Genomic DNA, 15200 nt, shown 5'->3' with positions numbered 1-15200 from the left:
CACACACACACACACACACACACACACACACACACACACGAATTCTGATATGTCCGACACAGAATATGAGACAGACAAAGTAGTGACAGGGTTGCTGGTGTCTAAAAAACTATGATGACAGAAATAATCTCTGTTTTTAGGTTTGTTGATTATTTATTAATTTCCATTTTTGCAATAATTCTCAGCATTTTTATAATCACAACTTGCATATTCATATTTCAAATGCACTGATGGTTAGCTTAGAGTTGCGCAAAAATACATTTGATAATTTCATATTTGATTTAATTTGGTAACAAATAGGGCTGAATAATTAATTGGAATCACCGAGTGAAATATGCAGCGAGAGCTGCAAATTTATTTTTTTTTTTAAAGGCAAAATGTGTCACATACAATTATAAATGAAGCATTGTGGTAACAACAGAGACGCCCCGGCCTACAAATCACCTTCTCCCGATGTAACACGCTTGTTTGCTTCTTTTTAAGTAAAAATTAAATGCACAAATAACCATTCCAGTAAAATTGAGACTCATCTCAATCACAATATCTTTAAACTCCTTACCAAGTAGTTTCAGAAAAAAAGCTGCAGACTGTAGTCGAAGCGTAACTATATTACAATTTTAATTTTTAATGAGAACATTTTAGTAAAATCTGGTAAAGAAAACAAAGAAAGCTAGAAAGAAAATGAGAAAAAACAACAGAAAATTAATAAAATCCACATATTTCCAGCAGAGATCTTACATGAAAACACAGGAACAGACACAAAAAACTCAAATCTTCTCTCCATGTTTTTATCACTTTTTTGTGTCTGCACTCTGTCCTTTCACTCATTATACCCTCCCCTCCCATTCTGCTGCTTGTTCTCTTCCACCATTCAGACATACAAACAAGGGTACAAACAATCACTGCTTTCTGAATGAGAGGTCAGTCCCAGAGTACTTGTACGTGACCTTCTGCAGGTCAAAGTTCAACCGAGATCAATGCTGTCAGGAAGCATTTCAATTCAATCGAATGGGGAACACATTTTTATTCGACTGCAACAAATGATGTAAAGACATGACTCTTTTTAAAAGTGTGCTCGTCCTGCTGTATCTCTGACAATGAGAAGTGGAAACGGATTGCCATTGTCCTGTGACAACCTTGGTACTGTGGTATTGGTGATGAAACTCTGAAGCTTCGCCAGATAAAACTGTTGAGATAAAACCACAGACTTAAAAAACGACTCCTGCTGATAGTTGAATCCTGTTTTCATTAAATATGACCTGCAGAAAACCCTGCTAGGCAAAACTGATGATACCACGCTCTAACTTAGCTCTTTAAACGTAAACTTTATTGACTCAGGATGTTGAACTGGGATTAAGAATCAGCTTTTCATGGCAGATCTCCTAACTACCTGCTTCTGTTTGTGGTGACTTCTGGGATCGCAGAAGTAATTGGTCCAGGAACGACGACGCCAGAAGAACTGCTTACCTGAGCAGCAGACATTACTCAGCACCACCGCCGCCGCCGCCATCTTGGATAAAACACTACTTTACCCCCTGCACTACGCTCTCAACTACATCTGTTTTGTGCTTTTACACCTCATTTTCCCTCTTTGGCTCACGACTTCTGCAATAAATGGCTCATCTATGGCACCAGCTCCACAACAAAAGAGATATTTTGATTAAAATCATGGAAGAAGTAGCTCAAAATTTGAGCTCAGTGTTCTTTCTGCATTTGCCTGAATCAAGGCACACCTGAAAAGACCACAACTCTGCCCTTCTTTGCTATAATTAATAATTAATTAATATAATTAATAAACTACAGCTTCCGTCTTTCTGCTTCACTGCCTCCTCTACACCCAATGGAGCAAATACAAAGCCCACATTTTGTGTACGATCACATAAGACAAGCAAAGAATGAATACCTGAAAACAAAAGAAGAAAGGGGCTTACTGGAAATTATATATAAGCCCGGTGTGAGCATGTGTTTGTGTAATCTTATCATCAGGGTCACAGGCAAGTTCAAGGTGTGATGAGAGGAGGTGGAAATGAAGGAAGGAGGGGGGAGACAGCAGGAAAAAAAGAGCAAAGGAAAAGGAAAAAAGAAAAAGACGGAGTGACGTAAGGTTGCACTGAGAACATTTAGTAGAGAGGAAGATCAGAAAATATAAGAAATGTGTTTTTAGCTGGAAAATATTCAGGGAATAAACACAGATGCAAACGTTGTCACACACCTAATAAATATGAACATTAATGTCAACCTCAAACTACAATTTCCCACCAAAATAAGGCATGAAATTATTTCTTTTTAGAAAGTCTGTCTTCTTTGGCATCTTGTGATGTTTTTATTGACTAACTTGTTTTGTGTTAAACGTCAAGCGCTTTGTCTTCCATCAAAGAACGTCAAGGAAATAAAATTTGTAAGCCTAAATGTAATGTGCGAAATCAAAAATGCATAAATCAAAATTCAACTGCATTATCAGAATTGAAAGTAAATGTTGCTCATAGACTGAAAGAAAGCCTTCAGTCAGTGGAGGCTTGCAGTTACACGACACAACCAGATGGTGGCAGCACCCTCCTGGAAAAGCTGAGCCAGACCTGTGTGTGTTTACGTGTGTGTTTGTGTGTGTGTGTGCTGTACCAAGCACCCCACACAGTAATAAGTCATCTGAATCCTTTCAGTGCAAAAATAATCTTTGTGAAAAAAAGTGCAAAACTCTAGAGTCACAGCTACACCTGGAAATAAATGAAGAGCCTGAAACATGACCTTCAAACTAAATCTGGAATAAAATTCTCTTAACAAAAATAACTCAGAGGTAAAAATGATCCTCTTTACTTAAAAACACAATTTACTTCTGTGACCTTCAGCGACAAATCATCGTCTTTACGAGGCCAATGATCGCTGGCACCAAATCAACATAAAAGTCAGAGTCTATCTGTACAAATATTTAGTTTTACTTTCATAGCTTCCCTCCATACTGACTTTACTAAGCTGTATTTCTCACTCTCACTCACACACACACGTCTCAATGTTGTTTTTCAGATGTATTGTATGTACAGTTTTACTGACCTTATAAATTACTGTCTGTTGCAACATTCAGCTGAAAAAAACTGGAGCCTAACGGATCGATCGTTTTGGGGTTGATACTGAAGAAGGAGTACAAAACTCTGATGTATATATACACACATTTTTTGTAATTCATTTAAGTATTTTACTTTAGTGAAATGAATAAATTGAGCAGTGTGCGGGATCTTCTCTTCTCCAAGATTGCAGTGAACCCTAAAATGTGGTGGTTTGTGGTTGTAATGGAGGCAAGATAGTTTGACAATTAACTTTTAAAAAATCATCAGTACGCTGAAACTGTAAACTAAGCTGAGACTTTAATTATTGTAAATCACCCTAAGCATCTTTTTCTGCATCCTAATCTCTTAAGAAAAATAAATGTTTTCATATCGGCACAAATCGGACAACATATACTCCAGTACTGATATAACTGTGACAGGCCAATATAGCTAATATATCGTAAAAAATAATAATACTACTACCACCATCAAATACAGGTACTACTAGCGCAAACATTAGATCTACAGTCACCAGTAAAAGTACAACATAATTGCGATATTCACGATATTGTCCTGATAATCATCATAATCACCATTTAGTTAGGAAACAAATAGTTTACTGTATCACAGATATGACACATTTCATCTTTTTGTGAAAAACAGTCAAAAATCATAAAGTCATCCTGCACAAGTAAAAAAAAAAAAAAATGGTGGTGACCTCATCCCTCTGTTGTTTTTTCTGTTTTGTTTTTTAGCTTTGAATCCATATTCCAAATTAAACTAATCCAGTTTAACTTGTTTATCTCGATTAATGAATGTCCCGATAATGAAAATTCACCACGAACAAGTTGTTGTTAAAGAAGCTTCAACAGTTGAGATAAAGTGCCGATGCTACTGTCACCAAAACAAGTGCAACCTTTCAGACAGACACGATTTAAAAATACAATTTACTAAAATGCTGGATCCATTTCAATCAAACATGGGGTTAAATGTAATACACTCCACCCCGCACACACACACACACACACTTATTATTCCATGCTCCCTCATCCTCTCAGCATATGAAGGGAGGGACACCATAAAATCATTTTATCATCCCATTCCCCCCGCCTCCCGCCCATCTCTCCCTCCCCACAACGCCTCAACTGTCCCCTGAACCCCTCTGGCCATGGGGCCTTCCAACCCCCACCCTTCGTCCGTCCCAACCTCCTCATATATGCGAACAAATCAAACACACCGAACCCCAGAATGTCACAGATGTCCAGAACACATGAGGTTTAGTTTTCTGGGAGTATTAGATCACCAAACTACTTTTTTCCCCACAATAAACCTTCTACATCCTCCTGAATACCACAGAAAACTTCACTATATTCTTTGATTTTCACATATTCTGTATTTCGAACAAGTCAATTTACAGTGACCACTGTCCCAACACACTCCTCTGCCCTGGGGCAATTTGAAAGCAGCCGCTCGGATTCAAGGCAGGACCCTCCCCCCCCCCCACCACCACCACTACCACCCGTCCTTACTCATCCTACCAGTGCTAATAGCAGAGAGAGAGAGAGAGAGAGAGAGAGAGAGAGAGAGAGAGAGAGAGAGAGAGAGAGGGGAAGAAAGAGAGAGGCCACCGGGCAGATGATGTATCTGTCTTCTGGGGTTGACATGGCCAGCCTGCCTGCCTGAGAGTGTGTGTGTTAGAGGGGGGGAAAAGAGAGGAGGGGGTTGCAGGGTCACTGTCAGGGAATTAGAAAAGGGGGAATGAGTGAGCGAGAGGGGGGGAGAGAGGGGAATAGGATGGCTGGAGGGGTCCTAAACTCAACCCCCCCTCCACCCTCCCGCCCTTCTCCTTTTTTGCCCACCCACCCCGCCTCGGTCACGCCTGTCAGGGGCCGGTGACAGACGGCGCGTGGGTTTCTTGTGTGTGTGTGTGTGTGTGTGTGTTTGAGGGGGGTTGCCCGCGCTGTTTGGCGTGTGGATGTCAGAGGTCAGGCACATGGTCTTGGCCACCTCGTGCCTCGCAGTGACACACACACACACGCACACGCACACACAAACAAGCTGCCTGCCGCCTGCCTTTTCCACCTGTCCCTTGTCACCAAACAAACACACACACGCAGCGCCAACGAGCAAATCTGCATCTGCTGTGACGACAAGATTTTCCAAAACAGATCCGAAACAAGAAAAACTGCAGCAAGCTTTTTATTTATTATTTATTACTTCATTTAGAAACCCTGCTCTTCTCAACTTTTATCAGTTATCACAACCATAACTGTTTTTTTTCCCTAATGTCCAACACTGTCTTTAAGACTGCGACTTAAGATATCTATATTATTGATTACTCTGCTGATTATTTTCTCAATTCAAGTTAAAATAAATGTGAAAAAAGCTTACAATGACATCTTCAATTTGCTTGTTTTGTTTCACTGACAGTTCCTGTTTTTTCTACATTAAAGTGCATGTATTTGGCCCCCCTGCCAAAGGAGTAAGGAGTCCTCCTGTTTTTTGATAAAAAAATTAATTTTGGATTCGAAACAAACAAAAAACAGAAAGCTTGATGATAAAACTTGCCAAAGCAGTCCACTGGGGATAAACTACAACCATTAGATCTGAGGTAAAATTCATCTGGCTCATATTAGAGAAGCTGAAACCAGAGAATATTTGGCATTTTTGCTTGAAAAATGAACGTTTTATCAATCATCAAAATAGTTGCTGATTAATCTTGTGTTGATCGACTAATCGTTACAGCTGTAATTACGTTAGATTCTGAATAATAAAGAGGAACAGGAAAGACTGAAAAATACCTTGAGGCTGAAAAGCTCTGTTCCATAATGATTTAAGGATGAATGCTTATGATTTAATTACTATAAAACTTCAACAGCACTGGTTTGCACGGAAACCACCTTCAGTCATACAAGTTGGCAGGAGTTTTGAGAAAAGTCAGATACATCAGTGTTAAAATAATCAGTTTTGCCGTCAGTGATATGACCCCAGAATACATTAAAAACCTTTTTGGAAACTTTATTGTTAGTCGAAGCCGAAAGAAAATATAAAGAAAAATGACTCAAGATGCAAAACTACTTTGAACTGAACAATTAGGAAACAGTTGAGAAGTCTTTTAAAAGTTTCACATTTGCGTGAGAAAAAAGTTGAAGTTGTTCATATTAAAAGATAAATTATTTTGGTTCATGCGATTACAGTCAGCAGCGATGGTTACTCATGAGCACATCTGTGTTTTTGCCAGTTAAAGTTTGAAACATTTGATTCCTTACAATACATCTGAGAAAAGGACAATGTATTCTGTCTCATTTTAATGACCATGACACCAGCTGAAAACAAACTAAAGCCAAAGAACAGGGCTGCGTATCTATGTATACTATTGTCTGCCTTTAATGAGAACATATTCTGCTTTAGATGAGCAGAGAAGCGGCTGCACATATACGACAGACTGTACCAGCATTAACTCCTTAAACAGAGAAATTATACTTCCAAATTATGTTTCTCTACTGCTTATATTTTATTCATATTCTACATTCTTTAATGCTGCTTTACACGGTCATAGATACTATTAACAACAACGTGCTGGATATTTATGTGGTTGAACAGCACATTTTACCTTGTTTTACACAACAAAGAAGAGATGAAAATATCATGTGTTCTTTGTCAGATTGGCTTAGGTTGAGCCTTCGACCCATGAACATATTCACACAGTGAAACTGCTTAAATTGCACCATTCTTTAACTAAAAAAAACACAAAACCCACTTGGTTAAGGATAGGAAAACAATTTGTTTTGCCTTAAAATATCTGTTTGGGTCGCCACAAACACAGAGAGATTTCCGACTTCCTGTCAAAAATATCTGTTTATTTGCCACAAACATGGCTGAAAATTGTCCTATAAGGTGAATGCTAGGGATTATTTTTTTCCATCTGAAGGGCTACAGTCGTTTCTCTTGGCTACACCGGCCTTCACCTCTACTGAAAAATAATCTCTAGTTTAATAAGTCCTGCAGCAGAGAAACACACTACTCTCGAGGACACAGATTCTCTAATCATGTTCCTACATAATCCAGGTATTTTTGGATTATTGGTGAGCATTTCTGCCTCTTTCACACTCGTGTGAGAAACACATATACGTAATAACTGACAGTGTTAGTGCCAACAGGTAGCCTGTGCAAAAAAACTGTCAGTTAGATCCAGCATAATAGTTAAGACCGTGGTTAAGATCCAGTGTAGCAGAAGAGAATCCGTTCAGTTCGCCCATCCCTCCTCCTTCACTTTGTCCCTCACCTCCCACCTCTCTTTGTCCTCCACTTGGTCCATTCTTGATTTATTCTGATCTCTCTCATTTCCTCTCCTCCTCTTCTCCCTCAGCTATAAAATGACCATCTCACTTGAACTTCTCTCTAACCTTCCCCCTTCCATCTAAACCCCTCCGCCCGTCTTCCTTCCCTTAATTCCTCCATTCCCACCTCTAACATCCCGTCTATCTCCTCACGTCACATCCTCGTCTTCTATGTCTTCTCTTTCATAGGTTTCGGTTTTGTACAAACACTTGCTGAGCTGCTCTCAAAAACAGGCACTGGTGGGGATAATTCTCATTACGTGGACACAGCGAGTTAGCTTCTCGCAAACTTGAGGGTGAGCAGACAGGTAACAAGCTCACCTAGACACTTAGGTTGTTATGGCTACAGTAGAGTTGGTTTCAGTGAGTTTCATGAAATAATGAGTTCCTTACAATGCAAATAACTCACTCTGTAAAAAAAGAGAAAGAAAAGACAAATGATCAACTGAGGCTGGGTGGTGTTTAGATTTCCAGTAAAAGTTATTATTTAACTAAAACCTCAAGCTTTACTAAAATACTGTCCATGTTCATTGACAAAATAACTTCATGTTAGTGTCTAATTGCAGAGAAATACTATTTATGAAATACTGTTTTGTATCATTATCTATCAGAACTATTTTATGTTAAGGCTGCCCACTAAAATAAACTGGTAATCCTCACATTATTCACTGTCCACAATTTCACAAATTCTCTATTAATGTCAGAATCGTGTCTTATTTTGACTTCCTAATAACAGCCTCTTCCTGTCTTACTAGAGGCTTTTCCACCGCTTCAGTCTGGATGTTCTGTCATTAAGCTTCACCAAAAAATAGACTATTTCTGTCTCAGAGTGATGTTTGTATATCTAAAACTCTAGCTTGTCCCCCTCTCTCCCTCTGTGTCTTCATTTCTCTCTCACTTTATCCCTTCATCCCCTCTACATCCCTTCCTTCCTCCCCCTCTCCTTCAGTAGTGGTCAGCCGCAGCGGTCATGGCACCACTGGACAGCGCTCCGCTAGCACAGGACACACAGACTCGTTGCCAGGCAACAGCAATGAAAGATCACTGTGTGTGTGCGTGTGTCTGCATGTGTGCACAAGCGTACGTGTGTGCACGTCTGCTACTCGCATGTTTGTGTGTGTACCTGTGAGAGTGTTAATCATTAAAAATAAACATGTTTCCCTGCCTGTAGCCGAGGCTTCGGTGTGAGGCAAACAAAGTGCTGCATGCTAATGTCTCCACTGATGTTTACACTTTAACAACCAGTATTAAAGGATTATTCTGCTTTTTTTTCAGGTGATATTCACATCATAGTTGCCTGATACGGAAAAGGTAAAATCAGATTTGACATTAATTCAAAATATGTTACCGTTTTACAGCTGAAAGCTGACAGATTACAATGAATAAGGATATTTCATTTGAACAGGTTGTAAAGAATGTTTCATTGTTACAGGTTTATGTCAATACCAAAGAAAAACAGTCTTCACTGTTTTCTACAACCACTTCCTGTTTAAAAAAAAGGCCTTAATATCTCCACTCACACACAAAGATTTCAGCACACCCATGCAGGCTTTACTAACGCTGATCTGTAAGATAACACTCGTGCTCAGGAGTCGATACTTTTGCAAAAGTGGCTTGTTTCACGCGTCTATATACTGAGAAGGCTTCATTGTAACGGCCTCTCAAGAGTGAATGAGTAACATTGTGTGTTGGTGATTTCTGTAGCAGATTGTTTGTATGAGTTTATGCACAACTGTTCTCGGTTTGCACACCGGCACCTTGTGTGAGTCAGAGACGGCGAGTGATTACATGAGTGCGTGTGTGTGTGTGTGTGTGTTCACGAGCACATGTGAACGTGCATGAGGGCGAGCGCTTTCCGAATATGTCTCTAGAGTGTTTATTATATCCGATACAGTACCTCTTTCTCGCACCACATATTTCTGTGCCGATCGATTCTTCTGACTCCCGACAAGACAATAATCGCACCGCCCTCCCTCTCTCTTTCTCTCCACCATTATTACTGCCCTCCCCAAGGAGCACAACGCAGGGATGGAGGGATGGAAACAGAGAAATAAAGGGAGGGTGGACAAGGGGAAGGAGGAACTGGCCACTGTGTGTTACTTCCTTTTCCAGAATCCCTGTGCCGGGGCGCAAAGATGGAGGGAGAAAATGAGCGGATGAGGGAGGAAGATGCTGGGAGATGGAAACAAATGAGCAAGAAAGATGAAGACAACGAGCAGATGCTGAAAATTAAGGGAATTTTAGGGGGGATAATGGTGGAGACATGACAGAGATGGTTTCAAAGAGAGAAAACAAGGGGAGTAAAGAGACAGAAAATGGCAGGGGAAGTGATGGAGAGAGCGGAGGGAGGATGGTGATGGGACAGGGAGGAAGACGTATGAGAGGAGGGAGCGAAATGAGGAGAGAGGATGAAGAAAAAAATACACGAGCAAAGGACAAACAGGAAACACAAAATTAAGGAAACTGAAGGGGGGGAAAAAAAATAATGAGACATGCTGAAAAAGAGAATTAGGGGGAAAATCCTCCTACAAAGAGAGGCACGGTCGGATAAGAGTGAGTGAATGGACGAGTAGAGGGATCCTTGACAGTAAGTGAGGAACAGAGCAGAGACGGGAAGAAAATAAATGAGCAAAGATAAACAAAAAGAGAAACAAACGTCCAAAAATGTTGAATTGGTGATAATGGAACAAGGGAATAAAAATTGAAGATGAATGAAGAAAGAATAAACTGCAAAGAGAAAATGGACATGTATGGAGCAGAACAAACTGGAGTGTGACTGAGCATCCTCACAGGAAACAGCAGGAAGGAGAAGATAGTGACAATTGGACTAACAAAGACACACAGCCTCGCCTTGATGGTGTGTGTGAGTGATTGGATGAGGAGGGAGGGGGCAGATCGTGCGCAACAGAGTCAATGACAAAATGAACGGACAGAGTGGACAGAAAGATGACCAAAAAATGAGACCGGGGGGGTGGGGGGTTCGAAATAAGAAAAGAAAAAGAGGGTTGGATAAAAGCCTTCGAGACATGAAAAGGGCAATGTGAAATCCCAGTTTCGTGTCCGAAGTAACCTGGATGTATCACCGCTGTGTGCTGGACGTGTGCTCTGGTCAGAATTCGTAACAGAAACCATAATAATTCCTTCCATAAAGAAAAATGTACCGTGCTTTGAAAATACTCTTGAAAATAATAGTTCTGCTGTGAAGGAAAATGTTTCAAATGTGTCTTAAAACGTGACATATTTTCTTTGAGATAATTTGCAAAAAAAAAACCTAATGAAATCTGAATAATGTTAGAAATAAAAATGAGGAGAGAAAGATAAAGACTCACTCTAATTTTCCTATTTTCCACTGCAAGGATTGGTAAATATATAGGAACTTATTTGCCAAATATTTTGATATTTTTGTAATTTTTCCAGTAACAATGTCAAACATTTGCTGTTTCCAGCTTCTTAAATGTGACAATTTTCTGCTTTTATTTGTCATTTATGATTGTAAAAGAAAAGTCTTTGGTGTCTGGACTGTTGTTTGGGACAAAAGAAGTCACGTTGGGCCCTAGGAAATTGTGACAAGCAGAATGATTAATTGTGAAAACAATTCGATAATGAAATGAATCCTTAGTTGCGGCCCTAGTTTTGATCCTTCAGTACTAAATCCCTCTGCCTCCTTTTCAGCTTGACCACCACAATTTTTTTATGGGGGATGAAAGGATCTCATAAGTCCAGGGAAGGCAGAATTTCTCCGCCCAAAGAAGATCATATTATCCTTCAATTTGGAGTTATGAGGTTGTCATGTGACTGCAGGGATATTTATGTTCAGACTGTGTGGATTTGGCATGAAAATCCCAGCACCGTGTCTGAAACCTCCTAGTTAAAAATCAAGCCTTTCCTTTGTCATATTCTGATTCGGGATCTGATCTTGAATCTCTGCCGGGTCGCTCCACAAGTGCAAACAAATGAATGACTGAATGAGGTGTTGGAGACAGCCCGCCGTCCTCTCCTCCAGCCATGGATACCCGGTGATCTATGGTGCGTGCTGCGAGCCGTTAGATGGTTAGGTTTACAGGTTTATCGATTGGACCCGACTTAAATTGGCTCCCAATTAAACAGAGCGCTTATTTGACCTCTTTACCCCTTCCTGTCCTCTCCTTTCCTGTCCCGTTAAATAACCCCCCTCCACCTCAATCTCCTTATTCTCCCCACCTCCCTTGCAGCAAGCTCCTCTCCATCGACACATCCATCTCTCGCTCAGTGTAATACCTCTACTCCCTTCCCCCCTTCATCTACGGCCGTCACCCCATCCCCATCCTCTGTTACCAGCACCTACCCCCTCTATTTAAACCCCTCCGTGCAGCGCTGCATTCGTTTCTGCTCGGCGTCCATTTCCCACCCTTTCCCCAGATCTGATCTTTGCTCTGTTTCTCTCTTACACTTTCTCTCAGTCAATCCATCAATCTCTCCTTAAATAACAACGATGAATTATTAAGAGTATTTATTCAAACAGCATTAATTATAAAATACAGGCAGCTTGTCAGTCTGTTCGCTTTGGCTGAGGCCGAGAAGGAGGATGGGGAAGGAAAAGAAGAAGATGATGAAGATGAAGATGAAGATGAGGGGAGACTGGGATGTAACAGAAAGGTGGAGGGTGAGGTGGGCTGTGGTTAGGGTTTGGAAATGGGGGAGAGAAAAAGAAGAAGAGGGGAGGTGAAAAAGGGGGGTTAGGAAATTGGTGTGGCTAGCGGAACAGCTCCCCTCCCTCCCCACCACCCCCATTCCTCACCCTCCCTCCCCGCCACCCCCATCCCTCACCCTCCCTCCCCCCTTCCCTTCCCCGCTCTGCTTTGTATTCTGCGGAGATGACAGGGGGAAAGCTTTATTGCTCTGAGTTTGTATCGATCGGGGCCCCGCAGAGGGGGTAGCCAGACCCGCGCACACTGGAGGCCCTTTCGCAGAGGCCGCTGCCTGCTGCCTATAGCCCCCGCCTCACCCCACCTCGCACTAGCCAAACACACCCTCTCCCTCTTCTTTCATTCTAACTCTCCTCCTTCTTCTTCTTCTCCTCTCGCTCTCAGAATTGCGGGCTCCCTTTTTCTTGAATCCGAGAGGTCAAGAGACGAAGCGCGGCAGCTCTTATTTACCTTCGCGCAACATCAGAAAAGCCTCGCAAGAGTGAAGCATAAATGAGAGTGAATGAAAACACGAAAGACTTTCCACCCAAACACACACGCAAGCAGAGGTGAGGCACGTTTGCCGGGAGCTGCAACACAATTACATGAATACGCTCATATGTAGCAGCAAGTACACAACCTCACACACACACACATGGACACACACACACACACACACACACACACACACACACACACACACACACACACACAGACACAATCCCAGGCTGCAGGGCTGAGCTGCTGTCCTGACCAGAGTTGCATCAGAAATCCCTAATCTGGGAGCGTGACGGTCCTCAGTTCCAGCAGGCAGGGATCAGGACGCTCCGGGCAGATTCCGAATTTAAGGATAAGATGGGATGGGGATGCAGGTTCTGAAATCACCCCAAGGGACGGAGGGATGGGATGGAAAGCCAGGGTGGAGGAGAGGAGGGGGTGGGTGGGTGGTATGATTTGCACCCCTGTGCCTCCTCACCGTGCACCAAACTTCCCAGCATTCCTAGAGGCAGAGGGCCACGCAATGACGCTCTTTTTTTATTCTGCAACCACTTTTGGCTGCTGGAACAACTGGATATTAAGCAGAGAGGACATACGTGTCATTTAGAGTCACTTTTACACTTTCTTTTTCATTTTTAAAAGCGCAATTTGTAATTTCTGTAGCAAGCAGTCTCCTAATCAAAATAAGAGATGTAAGTAGCGTGGGATCATGGGAATTGTTGTTGTTGTCGCTGATGAATGTGACTTTGATACTTTTAATGTATTAAAAGTGTCATTATGATTCGTCACGTTTGCAGACTTCCTTCCTCACTCTCTCCAGGAAGTTAGAGCGACAGATGAAGTGAAACGCACTCTTACTTTGAATTACCGACTTTTCCAAGCTTGATGTTATTTGAAATATTTGGGATAATGTTAGAACCACTTAACAGAATATATAAAAAAGTCTAGTTGTGTTTAGACATCTTAATGCAGAATATTCCATCCTATGTCTAACGATTTACTTGCTTGTTTTTGTTTTTATTGTCTTTTAAATGCAATTTTAATGTTTTCCTAATGCCTTATTTTTAATGTACTTTGATGTCCCTGTAAAACACTTTAACTTGCCTTGTGTCCTCATGGTGCAATATAAATAAACTTGCCCTGCCAAGCTTAACAGCACATCACCTAAATCAAGCTTTTATCTGTTCACATATTAAGACTGGATGCAACTTTTGCGTGTTTCTCCCTTTAGAGCCTGATGCGATGTTTTGGATGATGTGTTCACTTTCGAGACATGTTCATGAACATTAGAGCAAAGGCAGTCATTTCAGAATTAAAGCCAAAGTCTTAAGCTCTTACATTTTTTATTTCAAGTTTATATCTGCTCCAGAGGCTGAGAAGTAAACGGTCTTAGTGAACCTAGGTCTGAATGGGTTAAAACAACTTTCATTTAAGAAAAAGAGACCGAGAGAGAGAAAAAGCATTTAGGGTGAATTATCTTGCTGAGCAGGAGTTGTTTCCATAATCTACAAGAATGAATAACAGCAGATAGCCTCTTCTGATGGGTGGATAATGATCCAAGAAATCTTCTGATTCAACAGCACGACCAACAAAGATTACTACAAAAAAAACAAAAAACAAAAACGAAACAGAACAAATCAAATGTTTTCCTTCGAGGCTTTCCCTTACGATTCAGGATTCAAGCCTTCCAACCAACTTTCCAGTCACTCGTCTGAATCTGTAACCTCCTGGCCATCATCGCTGCCTTCCACTTAACAAACTCCATTTTGTTGAGGTGGGCTGAACGAATTGGCGAGCCAGCCGTGGAGAGAGAGACAGAGAGAGAGAGAGACAGAGAGAGAGAGATGGACGAATCGACGGCTGGAGGGAAGAATGGGTGTTCAAGGCCACCCTGCTCTGACCCCCCTCCTCCTTCAACTCTTTCGCTCCAGAGTGGCTGTTATCTCTCTATTTTTACACTCCTTCCATCAACAGACCGCCCCAGACCCACTTATGTTCACTCACCAAATGACACATGGACACACACACACACACGCAGAAAAATACACAATTACAGATGTAGACAATGACCGTGGTGCTGCTAAGCCACTGTGAGTCATTAAGCGAGTGTGAGTGTATTTTTTTTTTTTAACGTGGGTTGTGTGAGTTTGTGCGCGGCGTAACCTTTTACAGACGCTGCAAATCACCTGCTGCCCTGCTGTTTGACCTGAGGTTTGATCAGGAGTGGTTTTCGACGGCATTAGGCCGCATTAGAAATGTTTCTCTGAAATGTTTTCATGTGTGTGGCAATTTTAAATTTGATTTGAGCGTTAGTGAATTCCTGGGAAATAAAAGAAAAGAAAGAAAAAAAAGGAAGGAACGATGATAAAAGCTCGAGGTGTATCAAGGTCGATTCATTCAGATGACTTCTTTTTTTTCAGAACTACTTTACTGTTTTGTTAGCAAAACATTTTTCTTATAAGAGTAAACAATGTAATAGTAAAAGAATGTGATAGCGGCTGTATGAGGTATGAGAAGTCCTTTATACACACACATCATATACACACACATGCACACAATTACAGGCTTCCGGAGCAGAGATAATTGTAACCACCAGAGAGGGAATAGGTGTGCGTATGTGTGTCATTCTATAGATCAGATCCATAGGGGGTAGACTA

The 15200-nt window shown here is 41.3% G+C and overlaps 1 protein-coding gene across 2 annotated transcripts in view; it reads right to left on the bottom strand.

The window, feature by feature from the left end:
- Positions 1-15200, bottom strand: part of pou2f2a (POU class 2 homeobox 2a) — a 77583-nt gene that overhangs the window by 14952 nt on the left and 47431 nt on the right. The gene's annotated exons all lie outside the window — the stretch shown is intronic.

This window comes from Pagrus major, chromosome 16 (assembly GCF_040436345.1).
Source record: "Pagrus major chromosome 16, Pma_NU_1.0".
In the NCBI taxonomy this organism is placed as follows: Eukaryota; Metazoa; Chordata; class Actinopteri; order Spariformes; family Sparidae; genus Pagrus; species Pagrus major.
The sequence above is the reverse complement of the archived record's forward strand: the minus strand, read 5'-3'. Positions and strand labels throughout refer to the sequence as shown.